The sequence below is a fragment of the Pseudophryne corroboree genome, unplaced genomic scaffold (assembly GCF_028390025.1).
Source record: "Pseudophryne corroboree isolate aPseCor3 unplaced genomic scaffold, aPseCor3.hap2 scaffold_984, whole genome shotgun sequence".
NCBI classification, from domain to species: Eukaryota; Metazoa; Chordata; class Amphibia; order Anura; family Myobatrachidae; genus Pseudophryne; species Pseudophryne corroboree.
The window spans coordinates 205,770-225,777 of record NW_026970564.1 but is presented as its reverse complement, the minus strand read 5'-3'; the positions used below and the strand labels follow the sequence as shown (position 1 = coordinate 225,777).

The 20,008-nt window shown below is 50.1% G+C and overlaps 26 non-coding genes and 1 pseudogene across 26 annotated transcripts; all 27 read left to right on the top strand.

Moving 5' to 3' along the window:
* Positions 1 to 831: 831 nt before the first annotated feature.
* Positions 832 to 995, top strand: LOC135049026 (U1 spliceosomal RNA). Its single transcript, XR_010240799.1, has one exon. It is a non-coding gene; the product is annotated as a U1 spliceosomal RNA (small nuclear RNA).
* Positions 996 to 1,147: 152 nt separating this feature from the next.
* LOC135048957 (U1 spliceosomal RNA) lies at positions 1,148 to 1,310 on the top strand. The gene has a single exon (XR_010240745.1). It is a non-coding gene; the product is annotated as a U1 spliceosomal RNA (small nuclear RNA).
* Positions 1,311 to 1,981: 671 nt separating this feature from the next.
* LOC135048910 (U1 spliceosomal RNA) lies at positions 1,982 to 2,145 on the top strand. The gene has a single exon (XR_010240701.1). It is a non-coding gene; the product is annotated as a U1 spliceosomal RNA (small nuclear RNA).
* A 152-nt stretch (positions 2,146 to 2,297) lies between these two features.
* Positions 2,298 to 2,461, top strand: LOC135048966 (U1 spliceosomal RNA). Its single transcript, XR_010240752.1, has one exon. It is a non-coding gene; the product is annotated as a U1 spliceosomal RNA (small nuclear RNA).
* Positions 2,462 to 3,131: 670 nt separating this feature from the next.
* Positions 3,132 to 3,295, top strand: LOC135048894 (U1 spliceosomal RNA). Its single transcript, XR_010240686.1, has one exon. It is a non-coding gene; the product is annotated as a U1 spliceosomal RNA (small nuclear RNA).
* A 152-nt stretch (positions 3,296 to 3,447) lies between these two features.
* LOC135048990 (U1 spliceosomal RNA) lies at positions 3,448 to 3,611 on the top strand. Its single transcript, XR_010240765.1, has one exon. It is a non-coding gene; the product is annotated as a U1 spliceosomal RNA (small nuclear RNA).
* A 670-nt stretch (positions 3,612 to 4,281) lies between these two features.
* Positions 4,282 to 4,445, top strand: LOC135049033 (U1 spliceosomal RNA). The gene has a single exon (XR_010240805.1). It is a non-coding gene; the product is annotated as a U1 spliceosomal RNA (small nuclear RNA).
* A 152-nt stretch (positions 4,446 to 4,597) lies between these two features.
* LOC135048988 (U1 spliceosomal RNA) lies at positions 4,598 to 4,761 on the top strand. Its single transcript, XR_010240763.1, has one exon. It is a non-coding gene; the product is annotated as a U1 spliceosomal RNA (small nuclear RNA).
* Positions 4,762 to 7,185: 2,424 nt separating this feature from the next.
* Positions 7,186 to 7,349, top strand: LOC135049004 (U1 spliceosomal RNA). The gene has a single exon (XR_010240778.1). It is a non-coding gene; the product is annotated as a U1 spliceosomal RNA (small nuclear RNA).
* Positions 7,350 to 7,501: 152 nt separating this feature from the next.
* Positions 7,502 to 7,664, top strand: LOC135048931 (U1 spliceosomal RNA). Its single transcript, XR_010240721.1, has one exon. It is a non-coding gene; the product is annotated as a U1 spliceosomal RNA (small nuclear RNA).
* Positions 7,665 to 8,338: 674 nt separating this feature from the next.
* LOC135049024 (U1 spliceosomal RNA) lies at positions 8,339 to 8,502 on the top strand. Its single transcript, XR_010240797.1, has one exon. It is a non-coding gene; the product is annotated as a U1 spliceosomal RNA (small nuclear RNA).
* Positions 8,503 to 8,654: 152 nt separating this feature from the next.
* LOC135048938 (U1 spliceosomal RNA) lies at positions 8,655 to 8,817 on the top strand. The gene has a single exon (XR_010240728.1). It is a non-coding gene; the product is annotated as a U1 spliceosomal RNA (small nuclear RNA).
* A 674-nt stretch (positions 8,818 to 9,491) lies between these two features.
* LOC135049003 (U1 spliceosomal RNA) lies at positions 9,492 to 9,655 on the top strand. The gene has a single exon (XR_010240777.1). It is a non-coding gene; the product is annotated as a U1 spliceosomal RNA (small nuclear RNA).
* A 152-nt stretch (positions 9,656 to 9,807) lies between these two features.
* Positions 9,808 to 9,970, top strand: LOC135048930 (U1 spliceosomal RNA). The gene has a single exon (XR_010240720.1). It is a non-coding gene; the product is annotated as a U1 spliceosomal RNA (small nuclear RNA).
* A 671-nt stretch (positions 9,971 to 10,641) lies between these two features.
* Positions 10,642 to 10,805, top strand: LOC135049023 (U1 spliceosomal RNA). Its single transcript, XR_010240796.1, has one exon. It is a non-coding gene; the product is annotated as a U1 spliceosomal RNA (small nuclear RNA).
* A 152-nt stretch (positions 10,806 to 10,957) lies between these two features.
* On the top strand, positions 10,958 to 11,120 carry LOC135048937 (U1 spliceosomal RNA). Its single transcript, XR_010240727.1, has one exon. It is a non-coding gene; the product is annotated as a U1 spliceosomal RNA (small nuclear RNA).
* A 674-nt stretch (positions 11,121 to 11,794) lies between these two features.
* On the top strand, positions 11,795 to 11,958 carry LOC135049002 (U1 spliceosomal RNA). The gene has a single exon (XR_010240776.1). It is a non-coding gene; the product is annotated as a U1 spliceosomal RNA (small nuclear RNA).
* Positions 11,959 to 12,110: 152 nt separating this feature from the next.
* Positions 12,111 to 12,273, top strand: LOC135048955 (U1 spliceosomal RNA). Its single transcript, XR_010240743.1, has one exon. It is a non-coding gene; the product is annotated as a U1 spliceosomal RNA (small nuclear RNA).
* An 808-nt stretch (positions 12,274 to 13,081) lies between these two features.
* Positions 13,082 to 13,245, top strand: LOC135048965 (U1 spliceosomal RNA). The gene has a single exon (XR_010240751.1). It is a non-coding gene; the product is annotated as a U1 spliceosomal RNA (small nuclear RNA).
* Positions 13,246 to 13,915: 670 nt separating this feature from the next.
* LOC135048929 (U1 spliceosomal RNA) lies at positions 13,916 to 14,079 on the top strand. The gene has a single exon (XR_010240719.1). It is a non-coding gene; the product is annotated as a U1 spliceosomal RNA (small nuclear RNA).
* A 152-nt stretch (positions 14,080 to 14,231) lies between these two features.
* Positions 14,232 to 14,395, top strand: LOC135048987 (U1 spliceosomal RNA). The gene has a single exon (XR_010240762.1). It is a non-coding gene; the product is annotated as a U1 spliceosomal RNA (small nuclear RNA).
* A 2,424-nt stretch (positions 14,396 to 16,819) lies between these two features.
* Positions 16,820 to 16,983, top strand: LOC135049001 (U1 spliceosomal RNA). The gene has a single exon (XR_010240775.1). It is a non-coding gene; the product is annotated as a U1 spliceosomal RNA (small nuclear RNA).
* Positions 16,984 to 17,135: 152 nt separating this feature from the next.
* LOC135048928 (U1 spliceosomal RNA) lies at positions 17,136 to 17,298 on the top strand. Its single transcript, XR_010240718.1, has one exon. It is a non-coding gene; the product is annotated as a U1 spliceosomal RNA (small nuclear RNA).
* A 674-nt stretch (positions 17,299 to 17,972) lies between these two features.
* On the top strand, positions 17,973 to 18,136 carry LOC135049022 (U1 spliceosomal RNA). The gene has a single exon (XR_010240795.1). It is a non-coding gene; the product is annotated as a U1 spliceosomal RNA (small nuclear RNA).
* Positions 18,137 to 18,288: 152 nt separating this feature from the next.
* On the top strand, positions 18,289 to 18,451 carry LOC135048936 (U1 spliceosomal RNA). The gene has a single exon (XR_010240726.1). It is a non-coding gene; the product is annotated as a U1 spliceosomal RNA (small nuclear RNA).
* Positions 18,452 to 19,125: 674 nt separating this feature from the next.
* LOC135049000 (U1 spliceosomal RNA) lies at positions 19,126 to 19,289 on the top strand. Its single transcript, XR_010240774.1, has one exon. It is a non-coding gene; the product is annotated as a U1 spliceosomal RNA (small nuclear RNA).
* A 152-nt stretch (positions 19,290 to 19,441) lies between these two features.
* LOC135048970 (U1 spliceosomal RNA) lies at positions 19,442 to 19,577 on the top strand (annotated as a pseudogene).
* The last annotated feature ends 431 nt before the right edge of the window (positions 19,578 to 20,008 follow it).

Below are 20,008 nucleotides of genomic sequence, written 5' to 3'. Positions count from 1 at the left end.
GCCGACTCAAAAAGGCATATGGAGGTTTTACCTTACAGGGGTGAGGAATTGTTTGGGGAAGGTCTCTCGGACCTAGTCTCCACAGCTACAGCTGGTAAATCAAATTTTTTGCCTTATATTCCCTCACAGCCTAAGAAAGCACCACATTATCAAATACAGTCCTTTCGATCACAGAGAAACAAGAAAGTACGAGGTGCGTCCTTTCTTGCCAGAGGTAAGGGCAGAGGGAAGAAGCTGCACAACACAGCTAGTTCCCAGGAACAGAAGTCCTCCCCGGCCTCTACAAAATCCACCGCATGACGCTGGGGCTCCGCTAAAGGAGTCCGCCCAGTTGGGGGCACGTCTTCGAGTTTTCAGCCACATCTGGGTTCATTCGCAGGTGGATCCCTAGGCAATAGAAATTGTTTCTCAGGGTTACAAGCTGAAATTCGAAGAGGTGCCTCCTCGCCGGTTTTTCAAATCGGCCCTACCATCTTCTCCCCAGGAAAGGGAGATAGTGTTAAATGCAATTCACAAATTGTATCTTCAACATATGCAGATGAGGGTTCCAGCCAACTTTGGCCCACTGCTTGGATGACATCACCGTATGCAAATCCGTCTTCTGCAGACCTTCTCCCAGGAATGCTTGTACTAGTTGTTGCATTTGGTTTGTTGTTTGGGCGTGCTTCAGTATTAGGCAGCCTTCTGCCCTCCCATGTTCATCTGAAAATATGTGTTCTCCCGGCAGTTGTTGTCCCCAGATGAGAGTTCCCTTGTGCTGCCTCAGTTGAATCTCCTTTACTTGACAGAGATGTGCCTGAGCAGCGGCCCTCCCCAGCCCTATCTCAAATCATACTTATTTTGCATAGGAGATACCATGGTCATAAAGATTGTTCTCCCAGGGTGAGGTTCATTCATTGCATTCTGGGTATGCTGACCCCTGTGATTTCCCCAAATGTGGGAAACTCAACTGCATTATTTGTGGTAGTGGGGGACTGTGTTTGTGTTTTCCTCTGGTCAGCTCTGGTAAAAGTCAGATTTCTTTGTCTCAGATCTTCCTCTAGCCTTGTTCTTCTTTCGAGAGTTCCATTGTGCTGCCTCAGTTTGACCTCCTTCACTTGACAGGGGGGTACCCGAGCAGCGACCCTCCCCAGCTCTAGCCCAACTCCTACATACCTGCCAGGTGAGATACTATGATCATGAAGGTGCTTCTCCCAGGGCAAGGCTCACCCATTGCACTCTGGGTGTGCTGCTCCTGCGATTTCCCCAAATGTGGGAAACTTGACTGCATAATTTGTGTTTCCCCTGGTCGGCTCTCGTATAATTCAGATCTCTTTGTCTCAGGTCTCTCTCCAGCCTAGTTTGCTGTCTGTTTCCACTTCTCTTTTCTTGAGCCGCTCCCTTCTATGCCCTTGCGCACTATCCTGACTTCTCCCGTCTGCTTACTTCGTGCCTTCCAACGCACAATGCGAACTACAGGTAGTGCTGCAGGGCCCACACCCTTTTACTTGCCTTACAGAGTAGCTCTGGAGCAGTTACAGTGCCCAGCTGCTGCAAGAAATCAGCTTGAATGCTTCAGGGGCTGGGGCATAGCCAACATGAGCCCCACACCGAAGGAGGGTGGAGGTATTTAATGCGAACTAGGGGTCATCCAAGCACCGCAAAAGGCCGCCATGCCCTGCATAACCCTTTTCTCTTTTCATATGCAGATGAGGGTTCCAGCCAACTTTGGCCCACTGCTTGGATGACATCACCGTATGCAAATCCGTCTTCTGCAGACCTTCTCCCAGGAATGCTTTTACTAGTTGTTACATTTGGTTTGTTGTTTGGGGGTGCTTCAGTATTAGGCAGCCTTCTGCCCTCCCATGTTCATCTGAAAATATGTGTTCTCCCTGCAGTTGTTGTCCCCAGATGAGAGTTCCCTTGTGCTGCCTCAGTTGAATCTCCTTTACTTGACAGAGATGTGCATGAGCAGCGGCCCTCCCCAGCCCTATCCCAAATCATACTTATTTTGCATAGAAGTTTCCATGGTCATGAAGATTGTTCTCCCAGGGTGAGGTTCATTCATTGCATTCTGGGTATGCTGACCCCTGTGATTTCCCCAAATGTGGGAAACTCGACTGCATTAATTGTGGTAGTGGGGGACTGTGTTTGTGCTTTCCTCTGGTCAGCTCTGGTAAAAGACAGATTTCTTTGTCTCAGATCTTCCTCTAGCCTTGTTCTTTTTTCGAGAGTTTCCTTGTGCTGCCTCAGTTGGATCTCCTTCACTTGACAGGGGGGTGCCCGAGCAGCGACCCTCCCCATCTCTAGCCCAACTCCTACTTACCTGCCAGGTGAGATACTATGATCAGGAAGGTGCTTCTCCCAGGGCAAGGCTCACCCATTGCACTCTGGGTGTGCTGCTCCTACGATTTCCCCAAATGTGGGACACTTGACTGCATAATTTGTGTTTCCTCTAGTCGGCTACTCGTATAATTCAGATCTCTTTGTCTCAGGTCTCTCTCCAGCCTAGTTTGCTGTCTGTTTCCACTTCTCTTTTCTTGAGCCGCTGCCTTCTATGCCCTTGTGCACTCTCCTGACTTCTCCTGTCTGCTTACTTTGTGCCTTCCAACGCACAATGCAAACTACAGGTAGTGCTGCAGGGCCCACACCCTTTTACTTGCCTTTCAGAGCAGCTCTGGAGCTGTTACAGTGCCCAGCTGCTGCAAGAAATCAGCTTGAATGCTTCAGGGGCTGGGGCATAGCCAACATGAGCCCCACACCGACGGAGGGTGGAGGTGTTTAATGCGAACTAAGGGTCATCCAAGCGCCGCAAAAGGACGCCGTGCCCTGCATACCCCTTTTCTCTTTTCATATGCAGATGAGGGTTCCAGCCAACTTTGGCCCACTGCTTGGATGACATCACCGTATGCAAATCCGTCTTCTGCAGACCTTCCCCCAGGAATGCTTGTACTAGTTGTTGCATTTGGTTTGTTGTTTGGGGTGCTTCAGTATTAGGCAGCCTTCAGCTCTCCCATGTTCATCTGAAAATATGTGTTCTCCCTGCAGTTGTTGTCCCCAGATGAGAGTTCCCTTGTGCTGCCTCAGTTGAATCTCCTTTACTTGAAAGAGATGTGCCTGAGCAGCGGCCCTCCCCAGCCCTATCCCAAATCATACTTATTTTGCATAGGAGATACCATGGTCATGAAGATTGTTCTCCCAGGGTGAGGTTCATTCATTGCATTCTGGGTATGCTGACCCCTGTGATTTCCCCAAATGTGGGAAACTCAACTGCATTATTTGTGGTAGTGGGGGACTGTGTTTGTGCTTTCCTCTGGTCAGCTCTGGTAAAAGTCAGATTTCTTTGTCTCAGATCTTCCTCTAGCCTTGTTCTTTTTTTGAGAGTTTCCTTGTGCTGCCTCAGTTGGATCTCCTTCACTTGACAGGGGGGTGCCCGAGCAGCGACCCTCCCCAGCTCAAGCCCAACTCCTACTTACCTGCCAAGTGAGATACTATGATCAGGAAGGTGCTTCTACCAGGGCAAGGCTCACCCATTGCACTCTGGGTGTGCTGCTCCTACGATTTCCCCAAATGTGGGACACTTGACTGCATAATTTGTGTTTCCTCTAGTCGGCTACTCGTATAATTCAGATCTCTTTGTCTCAGGTCTCTCTCCAGCCTAGTTTGCTGTCTGTTTCCACTTCTCTTTTCTTGAGCCGCTGCCTTCTATGCCCTTGTGCACTCTCCTGACTTCTCCTGTCTGCTTACTTTGTGCCTTCCAACGCACAATGCAAACTACAGGTAGTGCTGCAGGGCCCACACCCTTTTACTTGCCTTTCAGAGCAGCTCTGGAGCTGTTACAGTGCCCAGCTGCTGCAAGAAATCAGCTTGAATGCTTCAGGGGCTGGGGCATAGCCAACATGAGCCCCACACCGACGGAGGGTGGAGGTGTTTAATGCGAACTAAGGGTCATCCAAGCGCCGCAAAAGGCCGCCATGCCCTGCATACCCCTTTTCTCTTTTCATATGCAGATGAGGGTTCCAGCCAACTTTGGCCCACTGCTTGGATGACATCACCGTATGCAAATCCATCTTCTGCAGACCTTCCCCCAGGAATGCTTGTACTAGTTGTTGCATTTGGTTTGTTGTTTGGGGTGCTTCAGTATTAGGCAGCCTTCAGCTCTCCCATGTTCATCTGAAAATATGTGTTCTCCCTGCAGTTGTTGTCCCCAGATGAGAGTTCCCTTGTGCTGCCTCAGTTGAATCTCCTTTACTTGAAAGAGATGTGCCTGAGCAGCGGCCCTCCCCAGCCCTATCCCAAATCATACTTATTTTGCATAGGAGATACCATGGTCATGAAGATTGTTCTCCCAGGGTGAGGTTCATTCATTGCATTCTGGGTATGCTGACCCCTGTGATTTCCCCAAATGTGGGAAACTCAACTGCATTATTTGTGGTAGTGGGGGACTGTGTTTGTGCTTTCCTCTGGTCAGCTCTGGTAAAAGTCAGATTTCTTTGTCTCAGATCTTCCTCTAGCCTTGTTCTTTTTTTGAGAGTTTCCTTGTGCTGCCTCAGTTGGATCTCCTTCACTTGACAGGGGGGTGCCCGAGCAGCGACCCTCCCCAGCTCAAGCCCAACTCCTACTTACCTGCCAAGTGAGATACTATGATCAGGAAGGTGCTTCTACCAGGGCAAGGCTCACCCATTGCACTCTGGGTGTGCTGCTCCTACGATTTCCCCAAATGTGGGACACTTGACTGCATAATTTGTGTTTCCTCTGGTCGGCTACTCGTATAATTCAGATCTCTTTGTCTCAGGTCTCTCTCCAGCCTAGTTTGCTGTCTGTTTCCACTTCTCTTTTCTTGAGCCCCTGCCTTCTATGCCCTTGTGCACTCTCCTGACTTCTCCTGTCTGCTTACTTTGTGCCTTCCAACGCACAATGCAAACTACAGGTAGTGCTGCAGGGCCAACACCCTTTTACTTGCCTTACAGAGCAGCTCTGGAGCTGTTACAGTGCCCAGCTGCTGCAAGAAATCAGCTTGAATGCTTCAGGGGCTGGGGCATAGCCAACATGAGCAGCAAGATGCAGCACTGGACTATTAGTAATGTACTGTTGTATGCTGAGCACCACAATGCAGCACAAGACAATGAGCAGTGATACTGAGCACTGATGAGGATACTACTGAGAACTGACACTGAGCAGGAGAGACACACTACTAGTATTACTGAGCAGCAATAAGTAACCACTGATACTGGGCACTGATATTGAGATTTCCACTGAGAGAACATAGCCACGTCCTCTCCGCTCTCTCTTCAATGCACGAGTAAAAATGGCGGCAACGCGCAGCTCTTTATATGGAATCCGAATCTCGCGAGAATCTGACAGCGGGATGATGACATTTTCCCTTGTTCAGGTTTTCATAGTCAGGCGGGAACAACCGAGCCTGCCACGGACCAGTGTAAACCACGTGGAGTTCGTCGGGAATTCGGTTCTCGGAGAACCGAACCCGCTCCTCTATATATACTATATTACTATGTTACTGTAGTATACAGAACACCACAATGCAATGAGCAGTGATAGTGAGCACTGATGAGGATACTAGAACTGACACTGAGCAGCAAGATGCAGCACTGGACTATTAGTAATGTACTGTAGTATGCTGAGCACCACAATGCAGCACAAGACAATGAGCAGTGATACTGAGCACTGATGAGGATACTACTGAGAACTGACACTGAGCAGGAGAGACACACTACTAGTATTACTGAGCAGCAATAAGTAACCACTGATACTGAGCACTGATATTGAGATTTCCACTGAGAGAACATAGCCACGTCCTCTCCGCTCTCTCTTCAATGCACGAGTAAAAATGGCAGCAACGCGCAGCTCTTTATATGGAATCCGAATCTCGCAAGAATCCGACAGCGGGATGATGACATTTTCCCTTGTTCAGGTTTTCCGAGTCAGGCGGGAACAACCGAGCCTGCCTCGGACCAGTGTAAACCACGTGGAGTTCGTGGGGAATTCGGTTCTCGGAGAACCGAACCCGCTCCTCTCTACCTTATACCCATCAATTTTTTTATTTTCAATCTAAGCCCCTGCAGTTTTCTGTAAGCATCTGCTTCGCTATGATGATCAACAAGTCACAAGGGCAAACACTCAGGGCTTGAGGCGTAGATCTTAGGACCAGCTGCTACAAGCATGGCAGAGGTGTCACTATCACTGGTGACACCCAGAAAGGTAGCGAGGGAGATTGTAATGCAGTGCGCACAGATAAACAGCGCAATGGTAAAAAGGAGGCATGGTTTCATAGGTAGGGGCGTGGCCTGGTGGCCTGAATCTACATTTTGTTGCTCCGGGTGTCCCGGGGGTTGGGGGCTGCACCCGGGGACTAGTGTGTGAGCTGTGCTGGCTCCTGCACAGTGACAGGGCATGGCCACCCAGCATGACGCCTCCCTTCTTGACCATGCTGTAATTGCAGTCGCACTGCAGTTCAGCGTGATCATAAAAAATGGTGTAGGCTCCTGCTGGTGCAGGCTGTAGAGAAAAGCTGCTGTGACCACGCCCCCTGTGTCTCCTCCGTTGCAGACCCCATTTTGAAGCCTTGCCCCCGGACTAAGAGAAAAGTATGCCCTTGCGCACTATCCTGACTTCTCCTCCCGTCTGCTTAATTTGTGCCTTCCAACGCACAATGCGAACAACAGGTGGTGCTGCAGGGCCCACACCCTTTTACTTGCCTTACAGAACAGCTCTGGAGCTGTTACAGTGCCCAGCTGCTGCAAGAAATCAGCTTGAATGCTTCAGGGGATGGGGCATGGCCAACATGAGCCCCACACCAAAGGAGGGTGGGGGTGTTTAATGCGAACTAGGGGTCATCCAAGCACTGCAAAAGGCCGCCATGCCCTGCATGCCCCTTTTCTCTTTTCATATGCAGATGAGGGTTCCAGTCAACTTTGGCCCACTGCTTGGATAACATCACCGTATGCAAATCCGTCTGCTGCAGACCTTCCCCAAGGAGTGCTTGTACTAGTTGTTGCATATGGTTTGATATTTGATGGTGCTTCAGTATTAGGCAGCCTTCCGCCCTCCCATGTTCATCTGAAAAGATGTGGTCTCCCTGCAGTTGTTGTCCCCAGATGAGAGTTCCCTTGTGCTGCCTCAGTTGAATCTCCTTTACTTGACAGAGATGTGCCTGAGCAGCGGCCCTCACCAGCCCTATCCCAAATCATACTTATTTTGCATAGGAGATACCATGGTCATGAAGATTGTTCTCCCAGGGTGAGGTTCATTCATTGCATTCTGGGTATGCTGACCCCTGTGATTTTCCCAAATGTGGGAAACTCGACTGCATTATTTGTGGTAGTGGGGGACTGTGTTTGTGCTTTCCTCTGGTCAGCTCTGGTAAAAGTCAGATTTCTTTGTCTCAGATCTTCCTCTAGCCTTGTTCTTCTTTCGAGAGTTCCCTTGTGCTGCCTCAGTTGGATCTCTTTCACTTGACAGGGGGGTGCCCGAACAGCGACCCTCCCCAGCTCTAGCCCAACTCCTACTTACCTGCCAGGTGAGATACTATGATCATGAAGGTGCTTCTCCCAGGGCAAGGCTCACCCATTGCACTCTGGGTGTGCTGCCCCTGCGATTTCCCCAAATGTGGGAAACTTGACTGCATAATTTGTGTTTCCCCTGGTCGGCTCTCGTATAATTCAGATCTCTTTGTCTCAGGTCTCTCTCCAGCCTAGTTTGCTGTCTGTTTCCACTTCTCTTTTCTTCAACCGCTCCCTTCTATACCCTTGTGCACTATCCTGACTTCTCCTCCCGTCTGCTTACTTTGTGCCTTCCAATGCACAATGCAAACTACAGGTAGTGCTGCAGGGCCCACACCCTTTTACTTGCCTTACAGAGCAGCTCTGGAGCTGTTACAGTGCCCAGCTGCTGCAAGAAATCAGCTTGAATGCTTCAGGGGATGGGGCATGGCCAACATGAGCCCCACACCAAAGGAGGGTGGAGGTGTTTAATGCGAACTAGGGGTCATCCAAGCACCGCAAAAGGCCGCCATGCCCTGCACGCCCCTTTTCTCTTTTCATATGCAGATGAGGGTTGAAGCCAACTTTGACCCACTGCTTGGATGACATCACCGTATGCAAATCCGTCTTCTGCAGAACTTCCCCCAGGAATGCTTGCACTAGTTGTTGCATTTGGTTTGTTGTTTGGGGGTGCTTCAGTATTAGGCAGCCTTCTGCCCTCCCATGTTCATCTGAAAATATGTGTTCTCCCTGCAGTTGTTGTCCCCAGATGAGAGTTCCCTTGTGCTGCCTCAGTTGAATCTCCTTTACTTGACAGAGATGTGCATGAGCAGCGGCCCTCCCCAGCCCTATTCCAAATCATACTTATTTTGCATAGGAGATACCATGGTCATGAAGATTGTTCTCCCAGGGTGAGGTTCATTCATTGCATTTTGGGTATGCTGACCCCTGTGATTTCCCCAAATGTGGGAAACTTGACTGCATTATTTGTGGTAGTGGGGGACTGTGTTTGTGCTTTCCTCTGGTCAGCTCTGGTAAAAGTCAGATTTCTTTGTCTCAGATTTTCCTCTAGCCTTGTTCTTCTTTCGAGAGTTCCATTGTGCTGCCTCAGTTGGATCTCCTTCACTTGACAGGGGGGTACCCGAGCAGCGACCCTCCCCAGCTCTAGCCCAACTCCTACTTACCTGCCAGGTGAGATACTATGATCATGAAGGTGCTTCTCCCAGGGCAAGGCTCACCCATTGCACTCTGGGTGTGCTGCCCCTGCGATTTCCCCAAATGTGGGAAACTTGACTGCATAATTTGTGTTTCCCCTGGTCGGCTCTCGTATAATTCAGATCTATTTGTCTCAGGTCTCTCTCCAGCCTAGTTTGCTGTCTGTTTCCACTTCTCTTTTCTTCAGCCGCTCCCTTCTATACCCTTGTGCACTATCCTGACTTCTCCTCCCGTCTGCTTACTTTGTGCCTTCCAATGCACAATGCAAACTACAGGTAGTGCTGCAGGGCCCACACCCTTTTACTTGCCTTACAGAGCAGCTCTGGAGCTGTTACAGTGCCCAGCTGCTGCAAGAAATCAGCTTGAATGCTTCAGGGGATGGGGCATGGCCAACATGAGCCCCACACCAAAGGAGGGGGGAGGTGTTTAATGCGAACTAGGGGTCATCCAAGCACTGCAAAAGGCCGCCATGCCCTGCATGCCCCTTTTCTCTTTTCATATGCAGATGAGGGTTCCAGTCAACTTTGGCCCACTGCTTGGATAACATCACCGTATGCAAATCCGTCTGCTGCAGACCTTCCCCCAGGAGTGCTTGTACTAGTTGTTGCATATGGTTTGATATTTGATGGTGCTTCAGTATTAGGCAGCCTTCCGCCCTCCCATGTTCATCTGAAAAGATGTGGTCTCCCTGCAGTTGTTGTCCCCAGATGAGAGTTCACTTGTGCTGCCTCAGTTGAATCTCCTTTACTTGACAGAGATGTGCCTGAGCAGCTGCCCTCACCAGCCCTATCCCAAATCATACTTATTTTGCATAGGAGATACCATGGTCATGAAGATTGTTCTCCCAGGGTGAGGTTCATTCATTGCATTCTGGGTATGCTGACCCCTGTGATTTTCCCAAATGTGGGAAACTCGACTGCATTATTTGTGGTAGTGGGGGACTGTGTTTGTGCTTTCCTCTGGTCAGCTCTGGTAAAAGTCAGATTTCTTTGTCTCAGATCTTCCTCTAGCCTTGTTCTTCTTTCGAGAGTTCCCTTGTGCTGCCTCAGTTGGATCTCTTTCACTTGACAGGGGGGTGCCCGAACAGCGACCCTCCCCAGCTCTAGCCCAACTCCTACTTACCTGCCAGGTGAGATACTATGATCATGAAGGTGCTTCTCCCAGGGCAAGGCTCACCCATTGCACTCTGGGTGTGCTGCCCCTGCGATTTCCCCAAATGTGGGAAACTTGACTGCATAATTTGTGTTTCCCCTGGTCGGCTCTCGTATAATTCAGATCTCTTTGTCTCAGGTCTCTCTCCAGCCTAGTTTGCTGTCTGTTTCCACTTCTCTTTTCTTCAACCGCTCCCTTCTATACCCTTGTGCACTATCCTGACTTCTCCCGTCTGCTTACTTTGTGCCTTCCAATGCACAATGCAAACTACAGGTAGTGCTGCAGGGCCCACACCCTTTTACTTGCCTTACAGAGCAGCTCTGGAGCTGTTACAGTGCCCAGCTGCTGCAAGAAATCAGCTTGAATGCTTCAGGGGATGGGGCATGGCCAACATGAGCCCCACACCAAAGGAGGGTGGAGGTGTTTAATGCGAACTAGGGGTCATCCAAGCACCGCAAAAGGCCGCCATGCCCTGCACGCCCCTTTTCTCTTTTCAAATGCAGATGAGGGTTGAAGCCAACTTTGACCCACTGCTTGGATGACATCACCGTATGCAAATCCGTCTTCTGCAGAACTTCCCCCAGGAATGCTTGCACTAGTTGTTGCATTTGGTTTGTTGTTTGGGGGTGCTTCAGTATTAGGCAACCTTCTGCCCTCCCATGTTCTTCTGAAAATATGTGTTCTCCCTGCAGTTGTTGTCCCCAGATGAGAGTTCCCTTGTGCTGCCTCAGTTGAATCTCCTTTACTTGACAGAGATGTGCATGAGCAGCGGCCCTCCCCAGCCCTATTCCAAATCATACTTATTTTGCATAGGAGATACCATGGTCATGAAGATTGTTCTCCCAGGGTGAGGTTCATTCATTGCATTTTGGGTATGCTGACCCCTGTGATTTCCCCAAATGTGGGAAACTTGACTGCATTATTTGTGGTAGTGGGGGACTGTGTTTGTGCTTTCCTCTGGTCAGCTCTGGTAAAAGTCAGATTTCTTTGTCTCAGATTTTCCTCTAGCCTTGTTCTTCTTTCGAGAGTTCCATTGTGCTGCCTCAGTTGGATCTCCTTCACTTGACAGGGGGGTACCCGAGCAGCGACCCTCCCCAGCTCTAGCCCAACTCCTACTTACCTGCCAGGTGAGATACTATGATCATGAAGGTGCTTCTCCCAGGGCAAGGCTCACCCATTGCACTCTGGGTGTGCTGCCCCTGCGATTTCCCCAAATGTGGGAAACTTGACTGCATAATTTGTGTTTCCCCTGGTCGGCTCTCGTATAATTCAGATCTATTTGTCTCAGGTCTCTCTCCAGCCTAGTTTGCTGTCTGTTTCCACTTCTCTTTTCTTCAGCCGCTCCCTTCTATACCCTTGTGCACTATCCTGACTTCTCCTCCCGTCTGCTTACTTTGTGCCTTCCAATGCACAATGCAAACTACAGGTAGTGCTGCAGAGCCCACACCCTTTTACTTGCCTTACAGAGCAGCTCTGGAGCTGTTACAGTGCCCAGCTGCTGCAAGAAATCAGTTTGAATGCTTCAGGGGATGGGGCATGGCCAACATGAGCCCCACACCAAAGGAGGGGGGAGGTGTTTAATGCGAACTAGGGGTCATCCAAGCACTGCAAAAGGCCGCCATGCCCTGCATGCCCCTTTTCTCTTTTCATATGCAGATGAGGGTTCCAGTCAACTTTGGCCCACTGCTTGGATAACATCACCGTATGCAAATCCGTCTGCTGCAGACCTTCCCCCAGGAGTGCTTGTACTAGTTGTTGCATATGGTTTGATATTTGATGGTGCTTCAGTATTAGGCAGCCTTCCGCCCTCCCATGTTCATCTGAAAAGATGTGGTCTCCCTGCAGTTGTTGTCCCCAGATGAGAGTTCACTTGTGCTGCCTCAGTTGAATCTCCTTTACTTGACAGAGATGTGCCTGAGCAGCTGCCCTCACCAGCCCTATCCCAAATCATACTTATTTTGCATAGGAGATACCATGGTCATGAAGATTGTTCTCCCAGGGTGAGGTTCATTCATTGCATTCTGGGTATGCTGACCCCTGTGATTTTCCCAAATGTGGGAAACTCGACTGCATTATTTGTGGTAGTGGGGGACTGTGTTTGTGCTTTCCTCTGGTCAGCTCTGGTAAAAGTCAGATTTCTTTGTCTCAGATCTTCCTCTAGCCTTGTTCTTCTTTCGAGAGTTCCCTGGTGCTGCCTCAGTTGGATCTCCTTCACTTCACAGGGGGGAACCCGAGCAGCGACCCTCCCCAGCTCTAGCCCAACTCCTACTTACCTGCCAGGTGAGATACTATGATCATGAAGGTGCTTCTCCCAGGGCAAGGCTCAACCATTGCACTCTGGGTGTGCTGCTCCTGCGATTTCCCCAAATGTGGGAAACTTGACTGCATAATTTGTGTTTCCCCTGGTCGGCTCTCGTATAATTCAGATCTCTTTGTCTCAGGTCTCTCTCCAGCCTAGTTTGCTGTCTGTTTCCACTTCTCTTTTCTTCAGCCGCTCCCTTCTATACCCTTGTGCACTATCCTGACTTCTCCTCCCGTCTGCTTACTTTGTGCCTTCCAATGCACAATGCAAACTACAGGTAGTGCTGCAGGGCCCACACCCTTTTACTTGCCTTACAGAGCAGCTCTGGAGCTGTTACAGTGCCCAGCTGCTGCAAGAAATCAGCTTGAATGCTTCAGGGGCTGGGGCATAGCCAACATGAGCCCCACACCAAAGGAGGGTGGAGGTGTTTAATGCAAACTAGGGGTCAGCCAAGCGCCGCAAAAGGCCACCATGCCCTGCACGCCCCTTTTCTCTTTTCATATGCAGACGAGGGTTGAAGCCAACTTTGACCCACTGCTTGGATGACATCACCATATGCAAATCCATCTGCGGCAGGCCTTCCCCCAGGAATGCTTGCACTAGTTGTTGCATTTGGTTTGTTGTTTGGGGGTGCTTCAGTATTAGGCAGCCTTCTGCCCTCCCATGTTCATCTTCAGGGGATGGGGCATGGCCAACATGAGCCCCACACCAAAGGAGGGTGGAGGTGTTTAATGCGAACTAGGGGTCATCCAAGCACCGCAAAAGGCCGCCATGCCCTGCACGCCCCTTTTCTGTTTTCATATGCAGATGAGGGTTGAAGCCAACTTTGACCCACTGCTTGGATGACATCACCGTATGCAAATCCGTCTTCTGCAGAACTTCACTTGACAGGGGGGTGCCCGAGCAGCGACCCTCCCCATCTCTAGCCCAACTCCTACTTACCTGCCAGGTGAGATACTATGATCAGGAAGGTGCTTCTCCCAGGGCAAGGCTCACCCATTGCACTCTGGGTGTGCTGCTCCTACGATTTCCCCAAATGTGGGACACTTGACTGCATAATTTGTGTTTCCTCTAGTCGGCTACTCGTATAATTCAGATCTCTTTGTCTCAGGTCTCTCTCCAGCCTAGTTTGCTGTCTGTTTCCACTTCTCTTTTCTTGAGCCGCTGCCTTCTATGCCCTTGTGCACTCTCCTGACTTCTCCTGTCTGCTTACTTTGTGCCTTCCAACGCACAATGCAAACTACAGGTAGTGCTGCAGGGCCCACACCCTTTTACTTGCCTTTCAGAGCAGCTCTGGAGCTGTTACAGTGCCCAGCTGCTGCAAGAAATCAGCTTGAATGCTTCAGGGGCTGGGGCATAGCCAACATGAGCCCCACACCGACGGAGGGTGGAGGTGTTTAATGCGAACTAAGGGTCATCCAAGCGCCGCAAAAGGCCGCCATGCCCTGCATACCCCTTTTCTCTTTTCATATGCAGATGAGGGTTCCAGCCAACTTTGGCCCACTGCTTGGATGACATCACCGTATGCAAATCCGTCTTCTGCAGACCTTCCCCCAGGAATGCTTGTACTAGTTGTTGCATTTGGTTTGTTGTTTGGGGTGCTTCAGTATTAGGCAGCCTTCAGCTCTCCCATGTTCATCTGAAAATATGTGTTCTCCCTGCAGTTGTTGTCCCCAGATGAGAGTACCCTTGTGCTGCCTCAGTTGAATCTCCTTTACTTGAAAGAGATGTGCCTGAGCAGCGGCCCTCCCCAGCCCTATCCCAAATCATACTTATTTTGCATAGGAGATACCATGGTCATGAAGATTGTTCTCCCAGGGTGAGGTTCATTCATTGCATTCTGGGTATGCTGACCCCTGTGATTTCCCCAAATGTGGGAAACTCGACTGCATTATTTGTGGTAGTGGGGGACTGTGTTTGTGCTTTCCTCTGGTCAGCTCTGGTAAAAGTCAGATTTCTTTGTCTCAGATCTTCCTCTAGCCTTGTTCTTTTTTTGAGAGTTTCCTTGTGCTGCCTCAGTTGGATCTCCTTCACTTGACAGGGGGGTGCCCGAGCAGCGACCCTCCCCAGCTCAAGCCCAACTCCTACTTACCTGCCAAGTGAGATACTATGATCAGGAAGGTGCTTCTACCAGGGCAAGGCTCACCCATTGCACTCTGGGTGTGCTGCTCCTACGATTTCCCCAAATGTGGGACACTTGACTGCATAATTTGTGTTTCCTCTGGTCGGCTACTCGTATAATTCAGATCTCTTTGTCTCAGGTCTCTCTCCAGCCTAGTTTGCTGTCTGTTTCCACTTCTCTTTTCTTGAGCCCCTGCCTTCTATGCCCTTGTGCACTCTCCTGACTTCTCCTGTCTGCTTACTTTGTGCCTTCCAACGCACAATGCAAACTACAGGTAGTGCTGCAGGGCCAACACCCTTTTACTTGCCTTACAGAGCAGCTCTGGAGCTGTTACAGTGCCCAGCTGCTGCAAGAAATCAGCTTGAATGCTTCAGGGGCTGGGGCATAGCCAACATGAGCAGCAAGATGCAGCACTGGACTATTAGTAATGTACTGTTGTATGCTGAGCACCACAATGCAGCACAAGACAATGAGCAGTGATACTGAGCACTGATGAGGATACTACTGAGAACTGACACTGAGCAGGAGAGACACACTACTAGTATTACTGAGCAGCAATAAGTAACCACTGATACTGGGCACTGATATTGAGATTTCCACTGAGAGAACATAGCCACGTCCTCTCCGCTCTCTCTTCAATGCACGAGTAAAAATGGCGGCAACGCGCAGCTCTTTATATGGAATCCGAATCTCGCGAGAATCCGACAGCGGGATGATGACATTTTCCCTTGTTCAGGTTTTCCGAGTCAGGCGGGAACAACCGAGCCTGCCACGGACCAGTGTAAACCACGTGGAGTTCGTCGGGAATTCGGTTCTCGGAGAACCGAACCCGCTCCTCTATATATACTATATTACTATGTTACTGTAGTATACAGAACACCACAATGCAATGAGCAGTGATAGTGAGCACTGATGAGGATACTAGAACTGACACTGAGCAGCAAGATGCAGCACTGGACTATTAGTAATGTACTGTAGTATGCTGAGCACCACAATGCAGCACAAGACAATGAGCAGTGATACTGAGCACTGATGAGGATACTACTGAGAACTGACACTGAGCAGGAGAGACACACTACTAGTATTACTGAGCAGCAATAAGTAACCACTGATACTGAGCACTGATATTGAGATTTCCACTGAGAGAACATAGCCACGTCCTCTCCGCTCTCTCTTCAATGCACGAGTAAAAATGGCAGCAACGCGCAGCTCTTTATATGGAATCCGAATCTCGCAAGAATCCGACAGCGGGATGATGACATTTTCCCTTGTTCAGGTTTTCCGAGTCAGGCGGGAACAACCGAGCCTGCCTCGGACCAGTGTAAACCACGTGGAGTTCGTGGGGAATTCGGTTCTCGGAGAACCGAACCCGCTCCTCTCTACCTTATACCCATCAATTTTTTTATTTTCAATCTAAGCCCCTGCAGTTTTCTGTAAGCATCTGCTTCGCTATGATGATCAACAAGTCACAAGGGCAAACACTCAGGGCTTGAGGCGTAGATCTTAGGACCAGCTGCTACAAGCATGGCAGAGGTGTCACTATCACTGGTGACACCCAGAAAGGTGGCGAGGGAGATAGTAATGCAGTGCGCGCAGATAAACAGCGCAATGGTAAAAAGGAGGCATGGTTTCATAGGTAGGGGCGTGGCCTGGTGGCCTGAATCTACATTTTGTTGCTCCGGGTGTCCCGGGGGTTGGGGGCTGCACCCGGGGACTAGTGTGTGAGCTGTGCTGGCTCCTGCACAGTGACAGGGCATGGCCACCCAGCATGACGCCTCCCTTCTTGACCATGCTGTAATTGCAGTCGCACTGCAGTTCAGCGTGATCATAAAAAATGGTGTAGGCTCCTGCTAGTGCAGGCTGTAGAGAAAAGCTGCTGTGACCACGCCCCCTGTGTCTCCTCCGTTGCAGACCCCATTTTGAAGCCTTGCCCCCGGACTAAGAGAAAAGTATGCCCTTGCGCACTATCCTGACTTCTCCTCCCGTCTGCTTAATTTGTGCCTTCCAACGCACAATGCGAACAACAGGTGGTGCTGCAGGGCCCACACCCTTTTACTTGCCTTACAGAACAGCTCTGGAGCTGTTACAGTGCCCAGCTGCTGCAAGAAATCAGCTTGAATGCTTCAGGGGATGGGGCATGGCCAACATGAGCCCCACACCAAAGGAGGGTGGGGGTGTTTAATGCGAACTAGGGGTCATCCAAGCACTGCAAAAGGCCGCCATGCCCTGCATGCCCCTTTTCTCTTTTCATATGCAGATGAGGGTTCCAGTCAACTTTGGCCCACTGCTTGGATAACATCACCGTATGCAAATCCGTCTGCTGCAGACCTTCCCCAAGGAGTGCTTGTACTAGTTGTTGCATATGGTTTGATATTTGATGGTGCTTCAGTATTAGGCAGCCTTCCGCCCTCCCATGTTCATCTGAAAAGATGTGGTCTCCCTGCAGTTGTTGTCCCCAGATGAGAGTTCCCTTGTGCTGCCTCAGTTGAATCTCCTTTACTTGACAGAGATGTGCCTGAGCAGCGGCCCTCACCAGCCCTATCCCAAATCATACTTATTTTGCATAGGAGATACCATGGTCATGAAGATTGTTCTCCCAGGGTGAGGTTCATTCATTGCATTCTGGGTATGCTGACCCCTGTGATTTTCCCAAATGTGGGAAACTCGACTGCATTATTTGTGGTAGTGGGGGACTGTGTTTGTGCTTTCCTCTGGTCAGCTCTGGTAAAAGTCAGATTTCTTTGTCTCAGATCTTCCTCTAGCCTTGTTCTTCTTTCGAGAGTTCCCTTGTGCTGCCTCAGTTGGATCTCTTTCACTTGACAGGGGGGTGCCCGAACAGCGACCCTCCCCAGCTCTAGCCCAACTCCTACTTACCTGCCAGGTGAGATACTATGATCATGAAGGTGCTTCTCCCAGGGCAAGGCTCACCCATTGCACTCTGGGTGTGCTGCCCCTGCGATTTCCCCAAATGTGGGAAACTTGACTGCATAATTTGTGTTTCCCCTGGTCGGCTCTCGTATAATTCAGATCTCTTTGTCTCAGGTCTCTCTCCAGCCTAGTTTGCTGTCTGTTTCCACTTCTCTTTTCTTCAACCGCTCCCTTCTATACCCTTGTGCACTATCCTGACTTCTCCTCCCGTCTGCTTACTTTGTGCCTTCCAATGCACAATGCAAACTACAGGTAGTGCTGCAGGGCCCACACCCTTTTACTTGCCTTACAGAGCAGCTCTGGAGCTGTTACAGTGCCCAGCTGCTGCAAGAAATCAGCTTGAATGCTTCAGGGGATGGGGCATGGCCAACATGAGCCCCACACCAAAGGAGGGTGGAGGTGTTTAATGCGAACTAGGGGTCATCCAAGCACCGCAAAAGGCCGCCATGCCCTGCACGCCCCTTTTCTCTTTTCATATGCAGATGAGGGTTGAAGCCAACTTTGACCCACTGCTTGGATGACATCACCGTATGCAAATCCGTCTTCTGCAGAACTTCCCCCAGGAATGCTTGCACTAGTTGTTGCATTTGGTTTGTTGTTTGGGGGTGCTTCAGTATTAGGCAGCCTTCTGCCCTCCCATGTTCATCTGAAAATATGTGTTCTCCCTGCAGTTGTTGTCCCCAGATGAGAGTTCCCTTGTGCTGCCTCAGTTGAATCTCCTTTACTTGACAGAGATGTGCATGAGCAGCGGCCCTCCCCAGCCCTATTCCAAATCATACTTATTTTGCATAGGAGATACCATGGTCATGAAGATTGTTCTCCCAGGGTGAGGTTCATTCATTGCATTTTGGGTATGCTGACCCCTGTGATTTCCCCAAATGTGGGAAACTTGACTGCATTATTTGTGGTAGTGGGGGACTGTGTTTGTGCTTTCCTCTGGTCAGCTCTGGTAAAAGTCAGATTTCTTTGTCTCAGATTTTCCTCTAGCCTTGTTCTTCTTTCGAGAGTTCCATTGTGCTGCCTCAGTTGGATCTCCTTCACTTGACAGGGGGGTACCCGAGCAGCGACCCTCCCCAGCTCTAGCCCAACTCCTACTTACCTGCCAGGTGAGATACTATGATCATGAAGGTGCTTCTCCCAGGGCAAGGCTCACCCATTGCACTCTGGGTGTGCTGCCCCTGCGATTTCCCCAAATGTGGGAAACTTGACTGCATAATTTGTGTTTCCCCTGGTCGGCTCTCGTATAATTCAGATCTATTTGTCTCAGGTCTCTCTCCAGCCTAGTTTGCTGTCTGTTTCCACTTCTCTTTTCTTCAGCCGCTCCCTTCTATACCCTTGTGCACTATCCTGACTTCTCCTCCCGTCTGCTTACTTTGTGCCTTCCAATGCACAATGCAAACTACAGGTAGTGCTGCAGGGCCCACACCCTTTTACTTGCCTTACAGAGCAGCTCTGGAGCTGTTACAGTGCCCAGCTGCTGCAAGAAATCAGCTTGAATGCTTCAGGGGATGGGGCATGGCCAACATGAGCCCCACACCAAAGGAGGGGGGAGGTGTTTAATGCGAACTAGGGGTCATCCAAGCACTGCGAAAGGCCGCCATGCCCTGCATGCCCCTTTTCTCTTTTCATATGCAGATGAGGGTTCCAGTCAACTTTGGCCCACTGCTTGGATAACATCACCGTATGCAAATCCGTCTGCTGCAGACCTTCCCCCAGGAGTGCTTGTACTAGTTGTTGCATATGGTTTGATATTTGATGGTGCTTCAGTATTAGGCAGCCTTCCGCCCTCCCATGTTCATCTGAAAAGATGTGGTCTCCCTGCAGTTGTTGTCCCCAGATGAGAGTTCACTTGTGCTGCCTCAGTTGAATCTCCTTTACTTGACAGAGATGTGCCTGAGCAGCTGCCCTCACCAGCCCTATCCCAAATCATACTTATTTTGCATAGGAGATACCATGGTCATGAAGATTGTTCTCCCAGGGTGAGGTTCATTCATTGCATTCTGGGTATGCTGACCCCTGTGATTTTCCCAAATGTGGGAAACTCGACTGCATTATTTGTGGTAGTGGGGGACTGTGTTTGTGCTTTCCTCTGGTCAGCTCTGGTAAAAGTCAGATTTCTTTGTCTCAGATCTTCCTCTAGCCTTGTTCTTCTTTCGAGAGTTCCCTGGTGCTGCCTCAGTTGGATCTCCTTCACTTCACAGGGGGGAACCCGAGCAGCGACCCTCCCCAGCTCTAGCCCAACTCCTACTTACCTGCCAGGTGAGATACTATGATCATGAAGGTGCTTCTCCCAGGGCAAGGCTCAACCATTGCACTCTGGGTGTGCTGCTCCTGCGATTTCCCCAAATGTGGGAAACTTGACTGCATAATTTGTGTTTCCCCTCGTCGGCTCTCGTATAATTCAGATCTCTTTGTCTCAGGTCTCTCTCCAGCCTAGTTTGCTGTCTGTTTCCACTTCTCTTTTCTTCAGCCGCTCCCTTCTATACCCTTGTGCACTATCCTGACTTCTCCTCCCGTCTGCTTACTTTGTGCCTTCCAATGCACAATGCAAACTACAGGTAGTGCTGCAGGGCCCACACCCTTTTACTTGCCTTACAGAGCAGCTCTGGAGCTGTTACAGTGCCCAGCTGCTGCAAGAAATCAGCTTGAATGCTTCAGGGGCTGGGGCATAGCCAACATGAGCCCCACACCAAAGGAGGGTGGAGGTGTTTAATGCAAACTAGGGGTCAGCCAAGCGCCGCAAAAGGCCACCATGCCCTGCACGCCCCTTTTCTCTTTTCATATGCAGATGAGGGTTGAAGCCAACTTTGA